Genomic DNA, 12,341 nt, shown 5'->3' with positions numbered 1-12,341 from the left:
TAGGTAAACAGCTGACTCATGCTGGTGCAGCCGACCTGTTTTGTACATTTCACAGTTTGCTTCTGCCCCTGGAGCTTCCCTGTTGCTTTGGCATGGGGAGTTTTGTGCTTGAACATGTGCAGCCTGGGAATTTGGGGGTAGTTAGTGCCCGTGGGGCTACTTCTTGACCAGAGGGGGTTGGAAGCTGACAGTTTCCAGATGGAGAGTTCTAGGAGACATTTCACGAGGTTCTCCAGAAGGTCCCAGTGGGGTTGAGTACCAGTTGCCTGCAGCAAAAGCCAACGTGGTAAAGCACCCTTGTACTGGCTTTTCTTTCTTTCTTGTCTCAATCCCCCTGTCCTATACCACTGGACTACATTCCCAATAAACTAGGCCTTTTTTTCCAGCTTTGCTTTCTGCAGAATCTAGGGTAAGGCAGGAGGGATACTCTTTCTTTTCTTTTCTTTTCTTTCTTTCTTTCTTTCTTTTTTTTGGGGGGGGAGCGAGCAGGGGAAAAGCAAAGAGAGAGAATTCCAAGCAGGCTCTGCACTGCCAGTGCAGGGATATGGTAGAGATACAATAGTTTTCTATCTAAATTTGTAGAAATGTGAGTCAATTTAGAGGGAAAAAAAAGACAGTAAATATGATACATGAATATGGTAAGCCTTGTGAATATGGTATAGAAATGTCTGAAATATTGACTTCAGGCTATTAGAAAGTAAACTTTCCTGGAAAAAAAATCACAGTTTAAGCTGCCATCTATCCTAATATTTTTCAGTGTTAAGGAAGGCACTGAAATCCCTTCATACTAAAAGCTGATATGGAAGGATGACACCCTCTGGGTGTCCGCAGGGTGGGGAGGAGTGACAATCATCATGAGGGAAGAGAAGGAAAGAATAAAGTCTCTTCCACTTCATGACTGTGCTCAGGCTCTCCCCAGGCCTGGACCTCACCTGGGGGAATGTGTCCCAATGCTCAGCTAATGCCCTAGCCTCAGAAAATTGCTGACTGCCTTTGAGACAAGTCTTATGCACACGAGTGAGTAGCAGCTAATACAATGTGATCTGATAGGTCCACTTGTATAGTATCTCTCCTGGTAGCATCCACAGCGTTAGTGCCTCTCTGCTGGGAGATGGAGCTGTTTGGGTTGAAGGGAGGGTCTTCAAACTGAGATACCTCTACCCCCAAAGTTGCCTGCAGGTTTTCAAAGGGTATGCAGGCACTGGTAATTTTAAGACAATCCATTTCCAGGTTTTCAGTTTCTTTATGGACTCTTTCATAAAACTTACCTGCGGTGAGAAGGACCTTGTCTTTCTCCCTGTTAGAGAAGAAAAGGTCACCTCTGACTCAACTTTAATGTCACTATGATGACATTAAAAAACTTCAGGGTGCCAAATAAAGAGACAATTTGAAATACTGGTGTTTTAATCAATATTGCCTTCTTACATCAAGACAATATCAGCCCAAGGTAGGGGGGTTTCATGTCCCTCCCATCTTGGCTATGTTTCTGTAGAGGTAGAAACGTGGCAGTAGAAACAGATGTATTATAGAGTTGGCGTGGCAGGAGAGGCAGCAGCTTCTATTTAATAAACATTGCCTCTTCTACTTCTTGTCTATTGGCAAAGGCACCATCTCTCTGAAAGCAGCCAGAAAGAGCAAAGAGAGTGTGGGTAAGAAATGGGGGAGGCAGAGGCACCTTGCTCCACACCAGTGATAAGTTTGTGCCAGGGTTCAGTGGCTGACTGCTCTCAGAATATTCAAGTTCTACAAAGCATGCCGGTAAGACTTTATATGACAGGGGCCCACTGCATTTTCATCTTCTCTGTTAAAAAAAAAAAAAAAAAAAAGCTTGGTGAGCATTTTCATTCATCTGTGTCTTGGTCTGAGCCTCAGCTGCATATTTCGAATAATGATGAGGAAGGATGTTAACAACTTCCACTTTACAGTTGCAGTGACCTTCAGCCTTTCAGTGGAGGGGCTGAAATGCTCCTCTGGCTCCTTCCCCTGCTTCATTCAAAGTTGTTTATAACCTGCACCCAGCATGGGGTGGCAAGATCTAGGCTTTAAGACCATGGTCCTCCCAAGTGGTGCCATAGTCTGCTAAAGCTGGTAGAAACGTTATCAGTGTAAGAGTGGTCATCTCTTCCTCTCTGAATGCTGTCACACTCTTTCTGGTTCTCTGAAATGGAAATCACTGGAATTCTTAAAATGAAAAGAACAGTGGAAATTCAGAGTTAAACCTTGTCTAAATTAAGGGCTCTATCCCCAATGCCCACTGCTCCTCTTCTGCCTGCGTTTGGCATTACATTCTCTCTGCCTGAAAACCTTGACTGTTCCTTAACTTTCTAGGTGCCTTTCCCTGTCTCTCTGCCCATCCAAACATCTTCCTTCCTGAAAGGACCAGACCAAATGCCTTTTCCTCAAGAAGTTGTCATTGATTCTTCTAATCCCCATCTGCTCTTTCCTTTCTCTTTGCTTCTAATGTATGTACCACTCCTTTGGCATGTCAAGCCAATTCCCCTCAAATGTATGGAGTTTGTACTGTGAACCTGGAACTGTGTCAAGCAATAGGGATGCAAAAAGGAACAGAATGGGAGAAATAAGAACAAGGTAGAGGGGCCCTAAGCAAAAGAAGCAAGAGATAGCAGAGAAAAGGACCAGAGCAATCAGCTGAATAGGGGCCTGCAGAATAGGAGTCCCATACCTCCTCCAGAGCAGTGGTTCACTTCTGTAAGTCATGATTTCTTACCCTTGGATTGGGAGACCCATCCACCAGTAGATTTTGAAACCTTTGGTTCACTTTCTACCAGATGGTCATCAGCCTCTCTGCTTCTCCCAACCCTGTTGGGATTTCCCTCCCACAGGGACAGAAGCTCAGCTGGCCAGCTGGATCCCCACGATCCCCTCCTAGGGTTTGCAATGGGCCTCTGGTACTCCTAACAGACTTGACTGCTCACTGGGCTGGCTCTCAGTGAGTAAAAATACAGCCTCCAGGAAATGGAAAGTAGCCACTCCTACGGTGAAGCCTGGGGTAGAGAATCTAAAGAGTGAAACCAATGACTTCACAATGGCAGCCGGTTTAGGCAGGTTTCCTAGTGGTGTCAGGCCACTAGAGAGTCCCTCAACCTCCTCCCGTGGCCACCAGAGAAATCAGTCCAAAGCTGAAGGGATTTAGTCTGAGAGCACTGTTAAAGCTCTTCACTGGGGGCACCTTGGTGGCTCAGTCAGTTAAGTGTCTGGGTGACTCAGTCAGTTAAGTGTCTGACTTCGGCTCAGGTCATGATCTCACAGTTTGTGGGTTTGAGCCCCCTGTTGGGCTCTGTGCTGACAGCTCAGAGCCTGGAGCCTGCTTCGGATTCTGTGTCTTCCTCTCTCTGCCCCTCCTCTGCTTGCGCCCTATCTCTGTTTCTCCGTCTCTCTCTCAAAAATGAACAAACATTTAAAAAAATGTTTTAAAAGCTCTTCATCAAATTCTGCCTTTATGGTGGGTACTTGCTCTTCTGCAGAGGCTTCAATTCCTCAAATTCCTTCTCATATTCAAACAGCAGCTAAATATCTATGCAAGGTGTGCTTTAAATGGTGCTGTTTCTGGGAAGACCTGCTGAGAGATAAATTCCCCTTTCTAATCAAGCCATGCGATTTCTCTTTAATTTTATGAATAGAGTTCAACTACTACTCCCCAACTGCCTTTTTGAAATCTGGACACTGTGACCTTTTGTTTTGGCCTTTTGGTTTTCCCCTTCAGTTTATATTACATTGTCAATAAGAAACAAATGGCAACTATTACTTCACTTTTCAGAAAAATATTCAAGGAAGAAAGGGGAGAAGGGGGAGGAAGGGAAGGAGAGGAGAAGGAGGAAGAGGAAGAAGAAGGGGGAAGAAGGAGGAAAGTAAAGGAGGTTGATTACTCCATTTTAGGGGTGCATAAGTAGCATAGAGGGCTTAAACAGTAAATAACACCCTACTGTTAAAATCTTTAATTCACATGACCTTTAATTCATTGAAGCTTGCTTTCACGGCACTATACAGTCCCGTTGTGAAAGCACCAAGATCATTTCTAGTTTCTCTTTCTCCTGCCTGGTGATTGGCTCCTTTCTATGTTTCTCAGGAGACAAGGAAAATAAAATAGAAAACTGAAAAGAGTGGCTTTTGTAAATTTGTTAACAGGTCTGGTGGACAGTGTGGGTAGGGGGAGGGGCAGCCAACGGCTGTAGTGACTCTTAATTCCCCCAAATCCTGGACTGGCCAGGATTCCAGAGCAGGTCCCTACCCTCAGGCACAGAAGCCTCGATTCTCCTGGACACAGTACTTGTCTCTTCTTTTCTCAAAGGATCACGCAGTAACATGCTGCAATGTCCTTTGAAGGAAGCCCTTACCAGTTTAGTCAGAAAAAAAAAAAAAAAAAAAAAAAAAAAACTTCCCTAAACACAACCAAACTATCTCCTGCTTTAATTTAAGATGATTTTCTCTCATTCAGTCATCCACAGAAGTGGGGAGCATTTGTGTTCATTATAAGCCCGAAACAAATAAACAGAAACACTTCAGGGCAATAGAGCATCATTACCAAGCTCCTCAAAACCACTCAGCCTGTGTGAAACAAAACCTCGGCTTTCCATTGCTTTTTTTCTCTGAGTTACCCAGTTTAGCATCCTTTCTGTTGTTGCCTGTTACTTTTCTCTGGATCCATTTTCTACATGTAGTTAACTGGGCTCATTTAGAAAGAATTCACATAGGTGATTCCTGGCCGTGGTATGTCATACTTCCACTCATTATCGCCACAATTTCCACATATTTCCACAAATATTTTGTTGGCATTTTCATCATACTGCAGAGGCATATTTAGCTAGTTGCTCTGGGGATGAGCAACTGTGCCTCAGCTCGGGAGAATATGCCAACCTAAACCTGCATCTTCACTTTCACTACTACTACTTCTCCTTCTCCTCTTTCTTTTCCTTCTCCTCCTTTTTTTTTTTTTTTTTTTTTTGCTTCTCCCGCGTGCTGGCTGTTTGGGTTATCACTGGGCTTCTGGCAATTTTAAATTGTCTTCTTAATTATGCTTCAAAAATCAGCCCAGGTGTTATTTTTTCTGGACGCCTTCTCTGAACACTCTAAGATGGTAATGTCTCTCTCATATCTGCTGACCTTGTATCTTGAACATTCCCCCTTGTCACAGTCCTCATGGCCTAATGTCATTATACTTTACCAAGTCTCCTCTAGTAGCATGATTTTTGCCTTACCTCTGTAACTTTGGGGAGCACCTGGCAAAGCACCTGACACATTTTATGTGCTGTATAAGTAAGGGTTCTCCAAAGACACAGAGTCAATATGTATATGTATGGAGAGAAAGAGATTTATTCTGAGGAAGTGACCCACCTGATTGTGAAGGCTGGCAAGTGCAAATCTCTGGGGACCCAGGAAAGAGCAGATGCTGCAGCTCGAGTCTATGGACACAAAATGAATGAACCTTTTAGAATTTCTAAAAAAGAAAAAGGAAGAGAGTTTTATTCAAGCTCAAGTTAGGACAGCTGCCTGAGATACACAGTCTTCACAAAGAAGAGAGTGCTCCAGTAAGGGAACATTTGGTGTAGGGTTATATACATTTATTCACACAAAAAGTTACAAATAATTAGATGAAGAACATTTCAGTAAGTTGTAGGCCTTGTCTTAATTTTCTAGTATATGCAAGGGGCTGACTTTAATCGTGTGGGAACAGGGAAATTTCTTACTTTTTCTTATCTTTTATGCTCAGAATGCACCTCTTTGGTTATTTTCTTCAATGAAGCAGATGTACAATGTGTACCCTGGGCAGAAATAGAGCCCATGCTTTGAGGTTTTGCCGAATCAATTTGACTTGGTAAATGTTAAAGTACAGCTTCCCTAGAAGCATGGGAGCCTGGCCCACAAACATTAAAAGTTGAAAACTTCCTTTATCAAGTCAGAAGACAGTCTGCTGTCAGACTTCCTACTTCCTTGCTGGAGGTCAGTCTTTTTTCTATTAAGGCCTCCATACTGAATTGGTCAGGCCCGATTCTGTCATGGAATATCATCGGCTTTACTCAGTATCTACTGATTTCAATGCTCATCTCATCTAAAAAATACTTTCACAGAAACATCTAGAAAAATGTTTGACTGAATATCTGGGTATTATTGCCTAGCCCAAGTGAATATGTTCACCAAGTCTTCTGAATTGAATTGATATGTGGACAGCTGCTTTGGGCTTCCAATGTCTCCTGTACTAGCTTTTTTCTGGTTTCTTCTAAAAAGCCTTTACTTCATCCCCCCTCCCCCAACTTTAATTCATTTTAACAAATGTATATTGAAATCCTATTCTGTGGTATGTTTACCTTTGAATCTTTTAGTTATTTTGCGTCTGCAAGAGTTCAAGGGGCCCTGCCTATTAACCATTTCCTGTTAGCGCTCTCTCAATCTCTCTTTTTTTTTTTTTTCAGCTCTCATGCTTTAACTAGGTGTGGTATTACACAATGAAGACATGAAGTGGCAAAGACTTGTTTAATAACCTGTTTTTCAGTTATCTGTCCTTCTGTTTCCCTTCAAATGAACCAGTTTTGACAATACTGCGGTTGGAGAGCAACTGAACTTCAGGGCCTCATTTTCTTTGTGTCAATATGAAAGGGAGTTTATGCTAGAGGCATTACCTTATCTGAGCATTTGGAATCAATTATGCTAAAAATACTATCACTAATGACAGAAATGCTTACAATGTAAAGCTTAGTGGTTAAAAATAGGATAAAAAATTGTATATACAAAAGGATCCACATTTTTTTCAAACACATGTGAAAAAAATAAAGATTTTAAGTATATACAGTATGAGTGATGAAATGTGAGTGATTATGTTTTTTCTGTGTTTTCCAAAATTTCTTTACACGTATAATATTTAAAAATTCTAATTGTGAAAGATTAAAAGTTTCCCCTTAAACTTCTCCTGGCAAACTCTCCCATTATCCTCTTGAGAGGTAATCATAATCATTATTAACAACTTGATGTGTATCCTTTCAGTCATTTTATACACACACACACACACACACACACACAGCTCTTCTTTTTTTTTTTTTTTACATAAGACCATATATATTCTTCATTCTCAAATTTGATAGTTTTACTTAACAAAATATCTCTAAGCTCTTTCCATGTGAGCTTGATTATTTACCCAAAGTCTACTGATTTAAATATCTGCCTCATGGTTTTAAACAGTTCCATAATTATGCCATGATTTAGGAAAAGGTAACACAAACTTACTTCCCTGTAAACAGATATTGAGGTTATTTCCAATTTTCAGCTATTAGAAACAATTCTGCAAAGAACATTCAGGAACACTTATCTTCATGAACAAGTGTGGGTATTTCTTTTGGAAAGATTTTTAGAAGCTTTCCCAACATTTCTGCTGAAAGTATGCATTACTTTTATCATTAAAAAGTGTAAACATTGTATTAAAAAAAATTTTAAAAATATCATGAGTCAGCAGCCTAAAATGAGATCACATGGCTGGGTTCACTCCATGAGAGAGGGTCCTATGTCATAGCATATACCTGGTAACAGTTAGTCTTTAATGTCTGTAGGATATATAAAGATCACTCCTGGACATTGTTAACAACTCTTTAAGAAAAGTACCATTATTTCCACCTTACAGATGAAACATCTCAGAGATTAGGTTTGAGTCCCTCAAGTTTGTTTCTCAGCAAAAGCCTCAAAATGGCAAATAATACTGAATTGGTGACTAATGAAGATACTTGCAATATGTCTTCCTCAATAAAACTGGGGGTGGGGAACTAAATCTTCAATGTCTCTGTCTTCCAGTATCTACACTAATGTCTAGCACTAGTAAAATGCCAGATAAATATTAGTTCTTGGCAGATTAGCATTCACTCTTTCCTTTATGAACAAAATCTTGATTTTTGTATAAGTATCCATCTCTCAGGGAAGATGTTTTATCCTTGATCAAAAAAACCCTCATAATCTAACAGTGATTGGTTTAGTCTTGGAGGGGAGCACAGGAGGAGGCTTTCTTAACAGTTTCTTCATCCTTAAAAGAAGACATACTGTCTTTTCCCATTGGACATTGTCTGTTATTGTAATTGGACTTTATATCTGTCAGAGATGTCAGCTTGGGGACAAAGCTAACACAGTGAGACTAGTGGGGCAGAGAGATGAAAGGAACTGGATACTTGATAACAAATAATTAACCCTGGGGATTTGTGATATATATATATATATATATATATTAAGATAATCTAGATATGTGTAGACATTTTGTTATGTAAGATAATAAGTGTCTTTATTATTTAAGCCTGGTGAGTATGGGGAATGTTGGGGGGGGTATAGAAGAGTGTAATGGTTATTGCAGTTATTTGGAGCCAACTGACAGATTGTTCTTTTGGTTTTCCTGACCATGTCCTTGATGTCCTTGATGAGAAACATTTTCCAATGTTTGACCAAGAAGAAAAAATGTCAGTAGGTGTTGTCAACCTTAAAAATAAAATAGCCAGTTATTTTACCAGCAAAATGAGTTTATGCAGGAATAGAGGAATTGCAATTTGGGACATGCAAACTCTGGTAAAACATAGTCAAGATCCAGAGAACAAATGAGAGGGGCTTGCTTTTATAGAGGAATGGAGAAAGTTGGGAGGGGTGGTTTTGAATGAAAGTTTATTAGAGGAGAGCCAGAGTTCAGGGTTGTGGCTACTTCTCAATGGTTGAGATGTGGCAGTTTCTCACTGGCTGGGTTGTTGCTGGGCAAGAAGAAAATCTTCATCCCTCTAGTTGGGGTAGTAAAGGAAGCTGTATATAAAATAAACTGTAATGCATGGTATATGCATACGAGCTTTCCTCTTCAGGGTGGCCTGACTCCATTTTGAACGAGGCTTTCTTTTATTCATCTTCACATTTCCCCCTTTTGTTCAAGACATTTCCTTGAAAGCATCACTGATCAAGAGTCAGTTTTTCTGCATTTAGTGATTTTGTCCCTTGGTACCGGGAAGGGCCTTTCCTGGTTGTCATGTCCCATGTCAGAGGGAAAGTGCACAGGTTGGAGAAAACATTGAGGTCACATTTGAGTAACAAGGAAAGGTAGGGGGAAGAACTCTCAGGCATTTCCCATCTAAAGTTTATATCTTATCAGGGTCATAAATAACCATTGGAGATCATCTTGAAGTGTTGAGTTGAGGGTGAGTAGCATCACCCTATTTGGTATGTTGCTTCTACAAAGGTTTGACAGGTAATGGGTACAAAGCTTAAAAATGATTATACAAAACAGAATTAAAAGCAATGTGACAAATCCAGTTTGTGAGATGGTTCTAAACTGGGAACCCCAACCTGAAGGTAACCAGAAGCCAAAGGACCATGGATCATTACATGAAATTTATTATAGCCAATGTGCTTATTCCCTAGTTTTATGCAGTTGGGCATCTACTTCCCTAGAAGAATTTATCCATGTGCAACAGGTGGTCTTGCCTATTCAAACCTTTCCTTGTTCAGCACGTAGATGATTGAGGGCCATTCAATTATCCAAAACTACTTTAGGCAGCGAGTCACGTGACTGTGTTTGGGCCCCTATTGTCTTGGCTATGGTTGGTTAACTCTCCCAATATCAGGGACAGATTTCTGGTCATGTGTTCATTGGTACTTACTCTGGTTCACGGGAGAAAGTCTTTTCCTCTAGCAAACCCAAAGTCCTGAATGCTTTCTGGAAATTCCTGTTTAAGATGGCTGTGGAGGCTTAGTGGGGTAGACCAGTGGTAGGTTCTGGTTTGTTATGAAGAGAAAACAGAACAGTAAATACAGGAAGAGCATATGGTCCTTTGATCCTCCAGCCATCATGACAGTGAGCTGCCCAAGTATAGGGGCCATTGCCAAAACCTCCTCATATGAGGAGTAGCCAAGTGGAGTACATAGGGCTCTCTCACAAGTATTAGTATTTATGGACCCTTTGGTTGGTAATGGAGTGTTACCATTATTATTACATATTGAAAGTGTTATTATTACATATTGAAAGACCACCCTAATACATGGGTTTGAAAGCAAGCCAAAAATAGTCTGATTTATGCTGAATGCTGTGCAGTATCTTTTATATATTTTTTTAATGGATCTCATTCTCCCACTGCAGGGTTGGGTTAAATTGAGGTAAGGAACATGGGTATATGGATTTAGTATTCTAACTTTATAAAAGGGACCTGTGGAACAATTGGGCATACAGTGGCATCTGGGATTTCAGCAAAATTCATTACAGGTTGAACTAAGGAGTCACTGCTATAATGTGTTTTCTGATGGCAAATCTAACAATTGGAGCAGTTTCCCCCTTTTACATGGGATTGGCAAATGCATACAATGAAAGAGAGATTGAAGAAAGGGTGAAAATGAGCAAGGGAAATAAGGTTTATAGGCCTTGGCTGGTTATCTTAGGAAAGCTGTCTCCTTCAGCTGCCATCTGCTTCAACTCCTGGAAATCTTTACTTTCAGGTCACCAGTTGATGTACAGGCCCAGTTGGGGTTTGGTGTGTTCTTTAGATGTGACACATGGATCCAAGGGTTATTCCTTAGAGTTTGGCAGAATTGGGGTTTGTAAACAGCCCCTGCTAGGGGTTGTTGCAATGAAGTTGAAGAGAGTCTAGTCTGTCTTTTCCAAGAGAAAAAACCTCTGGGTTATAAGGAGTAATGCTTGAGGTATTCACCTCCTGGGAGTGTACTATGGAAAGATGGTTCTACTAAAGCATGGTTATTCTCAACAAAAGCAATTAGGTCTTTATACTATTGAAGTAGATCTTCCTTTAATCAGCGGTATATCAAAGGACACAGGAGCCAGGTGCATTGGGTGCCCTGTGATTATCAAAAAGGGTGCAAGTGTATGAGTTCCAGAAGGTGTGGACCTAAGACTTAGAAGGACTGATGGCATTGCCTTTGGCCACAGGGTTTTTGAGGAGTCTCTACAATTTTTGCCAACTGAGTCTTAATGATGCTATTGGTACATTTAACTAGATGTGAGGATTGAGGGTGGTAAGCACAAAGTGTTGTACAAGTGTCCAAGTAGCACAGACCTTCTGATGCATTTGACCAATGAAGTGAGTTACCCAGTCACTATGCAGTTCGAGGGGGGTTCCCCAGCTAGACATAATCTTTTCTAATAGGATTTTAGCCACAGAAGGGGAAGTAACTTGCCTAAAAGGAGAGAAAACATATGTCCAGTGAGAAAACATACAAACCATGACCTAAAACATAATTTTATCCCTGAGGTGGAAAAAGCTGAATGACATCCATTTGCCAAACCTCGAATGGCCCATTGGGGAATTTAAAGTTTCCAGCAGCAGGTGTATTTTGTATTTCTCTAGGTTGTATCTGGGGCAGGTGGAGCAAGCAAAATAAGCACTTTTTGCAGCTCTATAGGTATTTTCCCACCAGTATGGGTTCATAAAAGTTATAATTTTATCAGTGGACCAATGATTCAAAGCATGTACAGTAGTCAGAAATGGGAATTTTAAGGCCTCTGGTAGGACTGGGTTTCTATTTGGGCCAAACCAAACTTCTCTTTTTATTGAACCAAAAGTTATTAGATTTCTAATTTTGTTTTTGCATTTCTGGGGACAATTGTTGAGCCTCTCTAGCCATTTTTTCTAGATTATCATTGGGGGAACATCCTTTTGGACCATGACAGAGGCTTGGTTGTTGATTCTTTTGAGAGCAGTGTTCTTTTATGTATGTATGTATGTATGTATGTATGTATGTATGTATGTATTTAATGTTTATTTTTGAGAGACAGAGAGTGTGTGAGTGGGAGAGAGTCAGAGAGGGAGACAGAGGATCTGAAGCAGGCTCTGTGCTGACAGCAGAGCACGTAATGTGGGGCTTGAGCTCACAAACTGCAAGATCATGACCTGAGCCAAAGTCAGACGCTTAACCAACTGACACTCAGGAGCCCCTAGAGCAGTGTTCTTGGTGGAAACATCAGCAAGGTGGTTTGGAATGCCCAGGGACCTGAATGACAGTGAAAGCAGCTAGTAAAAGTATAGCATCTAATAATTGTATGGCACATAATAAGCCTCACTGTTTCTGTAGCAGTCCAAAGTCATGAGCCACTCCAAAGGCATATCTACTGTCAGTATAAATATTTGCAGTTTGCCCTTGGCTAAATGTAGGCCTCAGTTAGAGTACAATTCAGCCTGCTTGGCTGAGGTAGCCAAAGGCAATGGTGCTACCCAAATAACTTCAAAAGGAGTTGCAGTTGTATAGCTAGCACAATGTGTATCATTTTCACCTTTTAAAAAGAAGCATCAGTAAACCGTGAAAGGTTAGCATTATTCAGAGCAGTTTCTTGTAGGTCACTGTGGGGGTCAGAAGGCGATTTGTCGGTATTA

This window comes from Lynx rufus, unplaced genomic scaffold (genome assembly GCF_022079265.1).
Source record: "Lynx rufus isolate CCGP_SWC_20201006 ecotype Redwood Valley unplaced genomic scaffold, mLynRuf1.p SCAF_5, whole genome shotgun sequence".
In the NCBI taxonomy this organism is placed as follows: Eukaryota; Metazoa; Chordata; class Mammalia; order Carnivora; family Felidae; genus Lynx; species Lynx rufus.
This window is presented reverse-complemented; position numbering follows the sequence as displayed.